We start from the raw sequence: 14,733 nt of genomic DNA on the forward strand, positions 1-14,733 counted from the left end.
TAAGAATAATGGCTGGTGGAGTTGGACAAACAAGAGTAGGGCATCTGAAACACGTATGAGTGTGTCTCATATTGGAGTCCTGAATGCCATCGACCATTCAAAGTCCACAAGTTTTCTCAAATGCGTATGAGTGTGTCTCATATTGGAGTCCTGAATACCATCGACCATTCAAAGTCCACAAGTTGTCTCAAAAGTGTGCTCACGTGTGGGTTGATACCGCCACGCTTCTTCGATTTGGAGCCTCTCTCCCACGAAGCACCTGTAAACAATAAGACAAGACAACAACTTTTAGTTTCACATAGATATATATTGCATCGTTTATACAAGGCACATGCAGCGGTTCCCCTTTCCCTTAAGTAAACGCTACACCAGGGGTTCCCAAACTTTTTTGTCTCAGGGTACCCCATAAATATCTTTTTAATCCGAAGCACCCCTACATTATAATTTTCACTCCCAGCACCTTATATTTATAGCATATCTACGTTGTCGGGTGGAAACCTTGTCCAAAACCGTTAGTTTTGTTTTTATCATCCATAAAATGTACTAAACTAGTGAAAAGTGATTATGTTGAGAGGATAACGTTGCGATAATAGCCATTTTGGTTAGAGCTGTACTTAAATGATACTAAATATTTGTCCAAATAAATACATTCCAAATATTATCAAATGATCTCGCGGCACCCCTGGACTGCCGTCGCAGCACCCCAGGGTGCCCCGTTACCCACTTTGAAAACCCCTGCCCTACACACCACAGAAAGAAAGTAGTACTGAGAGTAAGTAACATTCAAGTATCAATGTTGCAAGCAATCCAGTATAATGTTTCAGTACACACCATCCTCAGGAGCAGATTGAAGTTGTAGTAGATCGCGAAAACCACAGCTATCCAATAATGATCCCATCGTGTTGTCCCATCACCACTTGTTCTTCAATGGACAGCATCCAGGCCATAGACTTCATTAAATCACCTGAACAGAGATACCCATTATGTGATATTGTAGAGGTGAAATGCTAATTGAACAAGAGTAGAATTTCAATGATCAGCAACATCACAAACTGTGACACAACTCACTTTATTTTGATTTAACGGGCATTTAGGACAATTCTCAAATTAGGGTCAGATTCAGCAATGTTTTTTTGTCTGGGATTTTGAAGGGTTTTTGAAGGTAAGACAGAAATATAAGCCAGATTTAGTCACTTTACTTACACTATTTTTACAACCAGGTTGATGAATCGTCTGGGGACCCCCAGGGGTCCTTGAGGGAGTTCTAGGGGGTCCCCAGCTAAATGATAATTAGGAACTAAATGGACCCTCATTGGGTATGTAACTCAGAACCAAATGGACCCTAACATGTCAATTTTGTTCCCATTTGTACACTCAGAATTAAATTAACATAGATTTTACAATATACTGTAGATTGGGGTCTCAGAGATTGATATGCTATTAAATGGGGGGTCTGTAGCCTAATCTTCTCTTATGGGGGTCCCTGGCATTGCTTTTCAAATGGGGTCTACTGGCTTGTCAATTCGGGGGTCCTTGACACGAAAAGGTTTGAGAACCACTGCTGTAGATCAAGACACTGATCAGCTTATGTGAAAAGTAGCTTATGATCATGTAGATTATAATATAAAATCCAGATATCAACAGTACCTTGAACAATCAAGCAGGGGGTGCTTGGTAATTTCTCTGTCCTCTGCACATCGGCGGCTGCGGCACACGCCTGTAAAATAAATAAGACAAGACAACAACCACCTCAATGACCATGCCCAAGAGATCTCAAGCTGACACCAAACTCTCTCCAGGACCTCTAAAACCTTATCTAGAACCTCAATCAATTTGTCAATCACATTAGATCTACTTTGTATTATTCTATGCCAAATTCTATTAACAATGTTAAATTCAGTATAATTAATTTTCATTAGCCTATAAGTATAATACCTTTGGATAAACTCCAGAGTGCACGTGCCATCCTCAGGATACTGCAGACATACTTGTTCTTCAATGGACAGCATCCTTCCAGGCCCAAGGTTTCATTGTATCACCTGAACAGAGATACCCATCGTGTGATATTGTTAAGAGGTGAAATGCTAAATGCATTCCACAATCCACACACACACACACACACACACACACACACACACACACACACACACACACACACACACACACACACACACACACACACAATTTATTTATGCCCACAGAGTGGTGTATCACTCTGTGGCATGTACTGTTTTGGTACATTAAAAAAAAAAAATCTTTCCAAAATGTTCAGTTTATTTTACTTTAATATTATTTGATGAAGATAAAAAATAAAATCTCTATTCAGACACATTCCAGTATTTTCTGACTTACATTATTTTCTAGGTATGCTTACATTATGATATTAAGGGGGAAAAAAATCACCCTATGTCACCCTAATGACCATAATGTCTCACATGTGGAGAAAAGGGGAGGGGCGAGGAGATTCCAACAAAGTCAAAACAAAGTTTTAATGTAGGCAATTAAATATATAGATGTAATCCATGCATAAGGATTTAAGGACATTATACTTATGATGGGATTTCTGACAGAAATTGAATTTATGCTCCTACTGCAGTGGACAGCACAACGTCAGGTATGCTAATAATCAATCATTAATCTGATGGTGTCACCCGTCGAATATAGACCAACTACAGCAGTGGTTCTCAAACTTTTTCACGTCAACAAACCCCAATTTAACACTTATCTGCCAGTGGACGTCCATTTGAAAAGATATACACGCCAGGGACCCCCATAAGAGAAGATTTTTAAGGCTCTGTAGTGATTCCATTTTAATTTCAAGGACCCCCAGGACACCCATTTAATGGCATTTCTATCTCTGAGATGATATATGTTAATTTAACTCTCAGAATGTACAAATAGAACAAATGGACCTGTTATCATTTAGCCAGGGACCCTCTGGAACTCCCTGAAGGACTCCTGAGGGGTCCCGGACCCCACTTTGAAAACCAATGATCTACAGACTCCTGTGTCGTGACGCTTGGCTTGTGTTGTGGATCGGTTGCTTTTACAACAGCAACTTTTAGCCACACTGGAGCATAAAACCTCCCCCGCGGTGCAAATATTATCATTGATATAGTTGAGAACCAAATGGACCCGGCGTAAGTAACGCGTAAGGATACAACAACTGACACAAGGATTGTCTGTGGTTCTCAAAGTGGTGTCCGGTCATTATCGCGTCTGGGTGATGAAGTTCCAGGTGGTCCACAGCTAAATGATAGGAACCAAATGGACCCGCATTCTTCCCCGCGCGTCGGCTGTATTGAACCGGCGGGGCGAACGTTCCCTACCGCTAGTAAGCAGCCAACATATGACACTAAGCCCCGCTGACGTGAGCCTGTGTCCACACCGAAACCACACAATGGACCCGCGTAACTCGTGCGTCGCGGGAGAGCTCCCCGCGCGTCGGTCGGCGAACATTGCGTAGCCGACTTACATAACACTAAAGCCCCATGGACGTGAGCCTGTGAGCGGCACAAACCACACACACACTGGCTTGGCTTACAAGCTCACAGCGCGGCACCGAGTGCCGCCGCTGTGAGCTTGTATATCTGTTATTTAGTTACTTATAACGGTGTGTGAGGGAAACACACATTTAAAATGTTATTACAGACATGAAAAACTTCGGCGGCAGTGCTGCACACAATTTGCTGGAGCAAGACTGATAGCACAACTATAAGGTGGAGGAGAGAAAACTGACTTACCTTAGCAGAGCACTGTTATGAACTTCACACGACTTCTGAAAGCTCCTTTGAATTGAAAATAATTTCATAATTCCATCTTCACCATCAGTTCACTGCTTCTCCCTCTCACAATGGATGAAAATTTGAAATGAAATCCCACAATGCAGCGCGGTTCAAGTTATTTGTTGTGATATCACAATAACATTCTGAACACAATATTTTATTGTGAGATATATTGTAAAGTGTTGTGTAATCCTGATAACAATTTAGAGTACAGTCATTCGTTGTGTTATCACAGAGGATGGTGTGATTACACAGTAATATTCAGAATACAGTATTATATTGTGAAATAATAATGTAAAGTATTGTGAGATCCTGGTAATAATTAACAGTGTAGTGTTGTGACTACATATTCACTACACATAAACAAGTAGTAAAATTTCTACATAATCACTATTTAAATGCCCTTGTAGTGAAGCAGTAGTGTTTTAACAGCTTTTTCACTACTCTGATTGATTACTACTGGAAACACTACTGTTTCACTACAAAACTCTACTGGTGTGTCATGAGTAGTGAATACATTACAGATTTACTACACAATTGCTACACATGACTACACAGTCACTACTACACGAATAGGTTTTGTGTAGTGATTCAGTAGTGTTTTTTGATGAGGGCTACCAGGAGCAAAGCTCCAGACGGCATCGCTCTCAGGTTCATTGGCTCCACAAGCTTAAAAAAAGAGAAAAGGAAAAGAGGAAGAACACAGGGGATTAAAAACGGTCATACTGCCAAGGCACAGCACCGGCTGGTGAGCAGAAATACTCCATGAAGGTGTTTTGCACATAGAGCTCCTCTGTACCAGTGAAATGCCTCCTCACTGTTCCACCTGCAGCATCTGGACAGATGTGGGCTGTGTCCTGCTGGTCCCATCTGAGGAAGTTGTGGAGGACAGTGGTTGCTTTCACAACTTTCTCAGCGTGCTCAGGGGTCAGCTCGATGAGGCCTTTGTAGACCATGAACTTGGAGGTCAACACCCCAAAGGCACTCTCCACAATATGGCGCGCACGGGACAGCCGGTAATTGTAAATCCGATGCCAGTCGGTGTGGAGCGATGCGCGCGTGAATGGGCGAAGCAGATTCCTCCCCAGAGAGAAAGCCTCATCAGCCACAAACACATACGGAAGGGGCCCCAGGTGCTCAGCATTTGGGAGCGGCGCTTCATCGGGAAGGTCCAGTGTTCCCTCCCTCAGAGCTCGACCAAAGTGAGACACTGCCAGGACCCCACCGTCACTGCCACCGCCAAAAGCCCCTACGTCCACCACACGGAACAGGCGGTTTGCATCTGCCACGGCCATAAGGACGATTGAAAAGTAGCCTTTGTAGTTGTGGAAGCGGCTTCCTGACCTGGCGGGTGCCTTGATGGCAATGTGTTTGCCATCGATGGCACCCACACAGTGAGGAAATTGCCACTTCTCACAAAAAGCATCGGCTATAGCTCTCCAATCATCCTTATCTGGCACTGGCATGAACTCCTGCACCATGGTATCCCAGATGGCAGCTGCCACATCGGGGACAATACCAACCACAGTGGAGAGGCCAACACGGAAGGCTTTGGAGATGGAGGGGAAGTCATGTCCAGTGACAAGATATCTGTAAAAGGGGTAGAGACAATAATCACAATGTTAACACAGAACTGACATGTTACCAGTGTAACACAGAACTGACATGTTACAGGTGTGGTTAATAATCATAGTTCCAGTGTTGGGAAATATTACTCAGGAGAGCAATATGTTACTTATTAGATGGCTCTCCTTAAGTAATAATATTATACTACCTATGTTTTGGAATAAAGTGTTATACATTTTTACCTATTGTATTACCTTTGAAATCGCAATAATAATAATAACAATAATACACCAGTTAAAATTTAAATATTGAAGTAATATATTGAAATGTAATAGTTCTGGTATATCACAGAACCTCAGCATCCTTCTACTGGATGTGTCATAAGGGCTAAACATGTTGCTGAAATACGTATACATAGGATAAAGACAAGCTCACGAAAGTCTGAGAATACATATTATCAAATTTTCCCTTTTAACTGGGGACCCCTACACCCTGACGAGCACTAAGAGTTGAGGCATTACATTTTGTATAACACTGTTCTATTGTGACAATAGCTGATCTACATGCTCACAACGTTGTGTGCATGTAGACTGGCTTTTGTCAAAATTTCAGTCTAAAATATTTGACAGTTTGGCCTAAGTTTCATTTGTCAAAAAGTCCTGAAATTGACACTTTAGAAATGTGCAGATACCCTCTTTATACACTTAAACTGTATATGTGTTTCTTTACTGTTGACTGTGAGGAACAGTGTTGCACATTGAAGGAGCTTTGGTTACATTTTTCTTGAAAAACGGATAGTAAAATAAAACTAATGTTTGGAATTAAGCTTCATATGTGTTGTTTTTCAAAAATGACCACAAAAAGCGGAAAAATAATGATAAAATACTAATTGTGGCCGTTGTCAGGCTGACTTTGGTTACATCTCTCTTCTATTATTTTATATGGATTCCATATATAAGAAGGGATGTAAACAAAGTTAGCCTGACAACGTCCAAAATGAAAAGGTTTACTATAGCTCCTTTAATTAAGTTCGGGTTAGGGTTTATGAAGCAATCTGCATGGTCACAACGCATGACTTTTTAAAACAACAAGTGGATGGGGGTTCCCATTCCAAAGGATCATTTCAGTGAATGTGAATGTGAGCGTCCTTGACATGGAAAAGTTTGAGAACAGCTGCTTTATGCAGTGGTTCCCAACCATTGAGAGAGATTAGACACTAGCCCAGCACCAAAACAAGTGAAAATATCAAATCTACAGCCGCACAACGTGCCACTTTGTGCTGCATTGCAAGCTTGTAGGTATACGTATATTTCACTAGTTGTTAAATATGTTTTGTTATATATGAAATTTCTAAGATTTGTCTGTTTGTCTCTAATTGTGATCCAGACAAATTGGTTCATGACCCACAAATGGGTCCTGAGTCCTGACCCACTGTTTGGGAAACAGTGCTTTAGTGCTTTACAGTAACCAGATCATGGGACCATTTGGTGCTCACAAGAACCAGTACAGTAAGCATAGTATTATGATATTTCATTCCCTCATTCGTTCGGTGTCACATATTGTTGCTGATGCAGTTTACTTTAGTTAGTCATGTATGTCACAGACTCACAGTCAAGTGTATTTAAGGGTCCACATGTGGACGTGCTACATGCAGTACAGATGTGTGACAGATGATATAGGGAACCAGTGCAGTACTCCAGTAGCAGGTATAGCAACCTCATGTATGCTCTGCAGTATGCTAGATAGGAGGTTGCTACAATCCTGTTGCTATTATGGTTTACAGTTTAGACGTTTAAATCAACCTGCCATTTGTTGCTGAACAGCTTGATTACCTAGTTTGCTAGCTACTGATCACTGGGTAAAGGGCAGCAAGCAGGGATGTACGTTGGGATTAGCGTTCATTACCGTAAACAGATGGCGAGCCGTTCAGCTGGGCTGATGGCTTCCCTAAAGAAAGTATCTTGCCTCTGGATCTGTGGCGTCACCCTCTCCAGCACGAAGTCGAACTGCTGCTCCGACATCCGAAATTCTTGATAGAACCTGGATGGATTCAGCCGCAGCTCCGACACGAGCGTGTGGAAAGCCCCCAGCTGTTTACGCAGCTGGAATATGGGGTCGACCCACACCCTCCTTCGCCTGCGGGCCACTTCAACCCCCCTCGCGGCTCTTTCCTCCGCCTCTCTCCGCGCAACTTCGCGGAGCTCGCGCTGTCTCTCCTCTTCCCTCGTTCTCCTGGCCATTTCAAGCCGCTTCTCCCTCCTTCTCCTTCTCCTCGCCACCAACACCGCCAATATAAGCGCCCTTTTGCGTCCTCTAAACAACATTTTGCCCAACAGGTGTCACCAAGCAGCAGCAGTACTGTCCACCGACGCCAACTCCAAAAAGACTACACGCTCGAAATCCACTTCCACTTCCGCCTCTCGCTGGACGGCCCACGTCCGCAAAGCATTGTGGGAAATGTATTCTTTTTTGGAACAGACTTTGACTGAACACACAACTTGCACTAAACACACAGTGAGTTTCAGTGTGAGTGCAGCCAGAGGAGCAGACAGACACACATGCGCCAGCCCAGTACACACACACACACACACACACACACACACACACACACACACACACACACACAACGTGCTGCAGGCAGCCCCTCGGCCCCTCCCCTCTACTAGTACACACTGCACTTTTTCACGTGTAATGTTGCTGCCGCGGGACATACTGCTTCGTATCGTCGCTACTACTCGCTGCTAAAAGCACAAGATGGCATCTGCGCAACAACCACAACGACCCACGTTGGTCGAAAAACAAAACGCCAGGAGTGAAGTGTGGAAATACTTTGGTTTTGAATCGGATGATCACGGAAGGGCAAAGGACAGCTCCAAGCCAATCTGCAGGAGATGCTACAGAAACGTTCCGTGCAAAGGAGCCAACACCTGGCAAAGCATCTCAAGGAGTCAAGGACAGACATCCTGATCTATACAAATAATTAAGAGAGGTTGGTAACAGTATAACTTGGCATTAAACTCGGCCCGCAAGCCCAGTAAACCTGTTGACGAGTGCATTGTTGTCCTGTTAGCAATAGCTATTGCTTTAAGCTAACCAACAATAGCTGTTGCATTATGCATATCCGGTCTGGAGAGGATACGGAAAAGATTCTAAGTTTGCATGTGTTTGGGAGGGAGTGGAACTACTTTGAGTAGGCGGGCTTTAGACCGGATGCATGGGTTAATATGTGATTAGAAACCAAGCTGATGCTGTTGACATGGTTACAGTGTTAGGTCCGTACCAGAGCCAAGTGGTTATCAACCTGTGGGTTGGGACCCCCAGGGGTCTCAACAGTAAACAAACCAACAAAGTTTTGTTTAAAGTGACAATTTGAGGACCTTTTAATACTTTAATACTAAAATGACAAATTAAACAAACTGTATTATACTATGGTCAGAAATTAATTAATGCTTCACTACTTTACTTTTATGTATACTTTGGTTTATTTCTTAATTTCTCGATTAATTGATAAGATAATAGTAATTTTAAAGGCCTAATTCAAAGAGAAAAAATGTTTATAAAAAGACTAAAAAATATATTCTCTCTCTTTTAGCACCAGAGAGAAGCTGAGCAGACTGAAGCTCAACATGCTGCAGCCAGACCAACACAGTCACAGCCTAAAATAACAGATGCCATAGAACAACAACAAGTATGATGACAACTCACGTGAAGCCAAGAGGCTGGACAGAGCTGTAGCAACATACATTTGCATGGATCAGGTCCCTATTTATACTGTTGAGAAACCTGGATTCCGACAGCTTCTCAAACAGTTAAATCACAGATATTCCCTTCCCTCACGTAATTATTTCATGGACACAGAAATCCCTGCCCTCTACAATGAAATAAAAACAGAAATCCTAGACAGTCTTATGGGCAGTCCCTTCTTTTCATGCACCACTGACCTATGGAAGCTGGAAGCTCTTGAGTGTTACAGTATTTTTTGCACTGTTTTTGTTTGTTGAAAATGCAGGTCCTGAAAGCTCTGAGTAGCTTTATTTTTGCACTTTTTTTATTTTCCAAGGGCAGTAAAAAAGTGCCTTTACAGTGTGACAATCTGAGGCTTTTGAATATGCACACTACCTCAATATTTACAAGTGCAATGCATGCCATGCACTCACTGTTACTGTGAAAGAAAAATATTACTGTGAAAGAAAGTGTAGTTATTTCTTCCAGACAGTTGATAGTTAATTTTTTTATTTGTGTATTTTTCTTTAAATAAAAATATTTTTTTTTGCACTAAATTCTCCGTGGTTGCGTGGTATCGAAAATGGTATCGAGTATCGAAATTTTTCAAAATATCGTATCGAAGTTGAAAATCCAGTATCGTGACAACACTAGATCAGGGGTCTTCAACAGGGGGTCCAGGACCCCTAGGGGGTCCTCAGAGTTACTACAGGGGGTCCTCCAAATCTTTGAGTGATAGAACGTTTTTTTCTCCTTTTTCATATTAACCACTTGAACCCTAGTTTCCATATTCTGAGAACTTTAGACAAAAATAGCCGATCTACAAGCTCACAACGCCTTGTGCTGCGAGGCGTTGTGAGCTTGTACATTGGCTATTTTTGGAAAAGAGCTAGAGCTGTAGAGGGGAAAAAGAGCAGACTAAGTACAGAATGAAAGGTCAAATTTATTAACTATTGGCATAGTTCAAGTAGTAGTTCAGTTTAGTTTGATGAATATGAATCAAACTAATTTGATAATGTTCTCATCTTTCTGTTTAGTCTTTGCATCAGTGGTTCCCAAACCTTTTAGCCTGTGACCCAAAAAGAGAAATTAGATATTTGCCCTAGACCCAAACTAGTGAAAACAGCAGATCTACAAGCTCACAGCGCATTGTATTCATGAAAATCTTAGCTTCTGTTTTGAAATAATAATTGGAAAGTAAACATTAAGGGACCCACAAAAAGATGTATGCGACCCACAAATGGGTCCCGACCCATTGTTTGGGAACCAGTGATTTACATGAATATAAATAAAACTAATAAGATAATAGGGTCATGAACAATTAGATCACCAGGCGTTATATTAGCCTACCATACATTACTGAAGGTGAGTTAAACGCAAATATACTGTATGCCTATTTATTCTTTTATACATAATATGAAATTGACCAATGTATAATATATGTACCAGAGCAATATTGTCTTTCCTAAAACTACCAAATGTTTTTCATGAGTTCTTTATTTAATTTTTTTTTAAGAACATACATATCAGGCTTGAAGAGAATAAGATGATGGTTAAAGTATTATTTGTCGTTGACATTGTGTGTCCAAAACCATCACTTGTCACGAAACCCCTGTTCCAACGTATACAGATTATGTATTCACAAGCTCGTGTTAATAACTTCATTTGTTCAATATTAAGTAAAGAAAAACAGACACACCCAATGGGGTTTAAAATCTCATTGTGGTCTTGTACAAAAAAAAAATGAACGAACTTTTAACAATGCAATACATACGCTCAGTTTGAAAGAACACATCGCAAATCTTGTATGGGGATTCCCTGGAACAACATATTTTCAGATGGGGGTCCGCGGGCGGCCATGAATTTAATCTGGATGTCCTTGATATGAAAACAATTTGAGAACCAACTGATCTAGAGCAATGGTTCTCTAAAATAATCATATCTGTGGGCGCCTGCTGGCCTACTGGTCCAAGCGCACACCACATACTGTAGGCTATGATGCCTGACGGCGTGTTGCCGGTTTGATTCCCGGTCCGGACGACCTTTCCCGCATGTCACTTCCCCATTTCCTGTCAGTCTACTATCCTGTCTATGAAGGCATAAAAGCCCCAAAGCAAATCTTAAAAAAATATATAATAATAATCATATTTGAACTGGCAAGCACATGGAATTGTAGGGAGTTGAGTCATCACATTCAGTCTGAGTCGGTTCCACAGATACATTTATTTTCACAATGTATGCTTCATTAATGTTCATGGTAAAATAGTAAAAAGAAAATCTACTCAGTCTGTGTCTCATAGGAGGGCTGTGGACAGGTCAGAAACCTATCGTCCAGTGACATCATCGATAGGGAATCCAAGCTATTAGAAAATTCAGGCTTGATGATGATGGGTTTCTGAACTTCCCACAAAATTCCCATGTAAAATGTTACCGATATATCGTTTAGCTTGCGTTGAGGGGAGCAAATGTAAACATTGTCTCACTTTACCCTCTGTGAATCCTCAAGTGCCGCAAAGGTAGGCCTACCTTGTTCACTTTACCCCCTTGATTTCTCTCATCCGTCTCAGTTTACCCTGCTCAAAAATTGCTTGTTTTTCTAGACCAGTTGCCTTTTTCTCCCAGAATATATGGCAACCACGCGTACACGCACACACACACACACACACACACACACACACACACACACACACACACTACATCCACATTTTTTATATATATTTTCAAACATACAAAACGACATCGGTGATGAAAATATGATGTTATTGATACATGTTATTATTATTGCCTTCATGCAAGAATTGTTTGACTGACTGATTGATTGATTAAATACTTTATTAGACCAAATGTAAACAGCCCAGCAGTACAGAAACACAGAAAGGAGTTATGTGTAAATAATAATCAAAATGAAATACATTTGATTTGATCAGTAGTTCACACATAGAGCAAAACATTAACGCATAACCATAGTGGGTCTCATTCACCAAGAGCCTGATCTGATTCTTTACTATATTTCTATTTATCATTTGATTTTTGAATCTCGTTCTTGACCACCAATGAAAAAATCTGAGACTAATAAAAACTAAATTTAGAACAAAGCATTTTCCCCGAATAAGAACTAAACTTGCAACCCCCCCCCCCCCCTTTAAAATGAAAAAGAAAAAAAAAAAAAAAAAAGAAACAATACAACATATTGTATAGATGAGATAGAGAGATATAATACTAGCCTACATGTTGTATAAAATCGTCCTGCAGATTAAACTTTTCGTACATTTCATAGATATATTCATAGACTCCATAGACCAGTGGTGTGTAAATCAATTGTGTTTACACATTCATATTTTTCTATATATTATATATTTCCTCTTACTTACGCTGAATAAAAAAGTCATTAAATACAAGTAAGAAACCAACATAAAACAGAATAAAACCTGAGATAATAGTGATCCGTGGTTACTTAAAGCTGCACTATGTAACTTCCCTCTACTACCCCGGATGTGATAAATTGAATATCGACCTTCAGGTCAAAATCGGTGTAAGATCATGAGTCTAGAGGAGGCATGACCTTTGACACCATCTAAACGTCTCAATAGAAGAGTAAGGAGACAAAATACAACCATCCCAATTGTAGAAGTCATATAATTACCTTTCAAAAAAACTTTTGGTCATTTTATCATCTAACCAGGCTTTTATGAACACACTGAACATTTGTTTAATTAGCTTCATTCAATATTTAGATATTTGATGTAAATGTTATCCTGCCCTCCTCCTCCAGGGCCTCTCCCCATACACACCTATTGTAACTTCAAACTCCATTTTAACCATGATAGATATAGACACATTATTTTTTTCTGGTGACTCATACTACCCTCCTAATACGTGAGCGGCATGGAGGGCCTGGTAACATTTACATCAAATATCTAACTGCTCAGGGTGTTCATAAAAGCCTGGTTAGATGATAAAATGACCAAAGGTTTTTTTGTTTTTTTTAAGAGAAATATCCCTTTCACATACTCTATACTCTATAAGTTATATTGTATCAACATACGGATTACAATCAAATTACATTTTATGAATAAAAAGTTTACATAGTGCTGCTTTAATGAATTGAAGGTTGCAATCATGACATTCACCCTACATTTCAGGGTTAAAATGAACCCTTTTTGGTTTAACCCTTCTATTGTGTCAATTTTACATTTCTTTATTGCAACAAGGCTTCATGATATCCTCAGAAACAGCTATTCTAACACAACGACATTCATTTTTATCATCATATTAGCATCTCCTACGGATTCCAAAATAGCATAGACACACGGACGCCTACAAATTCACGCCCACAATTGAGACAGCGGCCCCACTTAGGGTAAGGGAGAACGGTGCACTGCAAGCCAGCCCATAGAAAGTCATCGCAATTCAACTGTGGTTAGCCTAATATTAAAATAATCCTACACGAACTGAAGACTATAGTGATTTAAATAAAAATATGTTTTCAAATGTATGGCCTGACCCTGACAACATATCTTCTTGTTTTCTAAATGCATGATGTGTGTCACGTTTAATTTGCCACTTGAATGGATTACCCATAATGTTAACAGAGAAGAGGGGAAACGGCAGACAGAAAACCTGTCGCTTTTCAGTGACATCACTGTCTTTACTGCTATGCATTTACGAGCGCCGACTTTGAAGATCCCGACCTTTTCAACTACAGAGTGAATTCTCCAGGTTAGTATTAACCAAAAATAACCTGCAATACTCCGTTTGGAAGAAGCAAGATGCCACAATGTCCCAAAAATAAATAGCCTAATTAAACATGAGAGACAAGCGTATCTGAGTATTGAAAACCTCAAGGGATGCGTCCATGACGTGTGTACCATGCGACCACTTAAACTTAAGATTTCCAATGCTAGCACTTTTGACTCACAGATGAAGTATATTAAAGTATATTGTAGGTAGTGTATCAAGATGACAGATATGCCACTTTAAAAATACCAAATTAAACTCATGGGACACTTAATTAGAACACAATAAAAATCGCTACGGCCTCAGTAGTCAACCACTGAAATTATTATATTTCACGATGCCTCTCATTGGGATTACATTGGCAGCTGCAGTGCACCGTTCTTCCTTACCCGAAGTGGGGCCGCTATCACAATGGGGGCGTGAATTTGTAGTCGCCCGTGTGTCTCTATAGGCCAGTGTTGACATTTACAAAAGTGGATTTATCTTGTACCACCAGAGGGGGCTCAAGTTCCACCAGCGGTATTAGTAACACAGGTTGAGAACCACTGCTCTAAAGCAATGCAAACCACAACACAGAGCCATTTAACACTTACTTTAACCCCAAAACCCTCTTATAGCACCATTTCATGCTTTCATGTTTACATTCCCGTACTAAGCGTTGTGCGCGGTCCACCTCTCTAATCTTTGCATATTTTGATAGTTTCCAATGTTGGAAGGAAGAAACTAAAGCCTAATTCATGAAACGGGTCTTTAGTTGTACTTGTCGTAATAATACTCCCGTAGCCTGGACTCCACCCCGGCAAAGGAAGGCCTCTCCTCCCAGCTGGAATAACAGACATGTTTACAGTTAGTGTAGTCTCTCATAGCCAGACAACTATTCCACAATCTCAGAATGCTATATAGAGTCTGGAACTATACAGCT

Source organism: Nannobrachium achirus (genome assembly GCF_963921795.1).
Source record: "Nannobrachium achirus genome assembly, chromosome: 1".
In the NCBI taxonomy this organism is placed as follows: Eukaryota; Metazoa; Chordata; class Actinopteri; order Myctophiformes; family Myctophidae; genus Nannobrachium; species Nannobrachium achirus.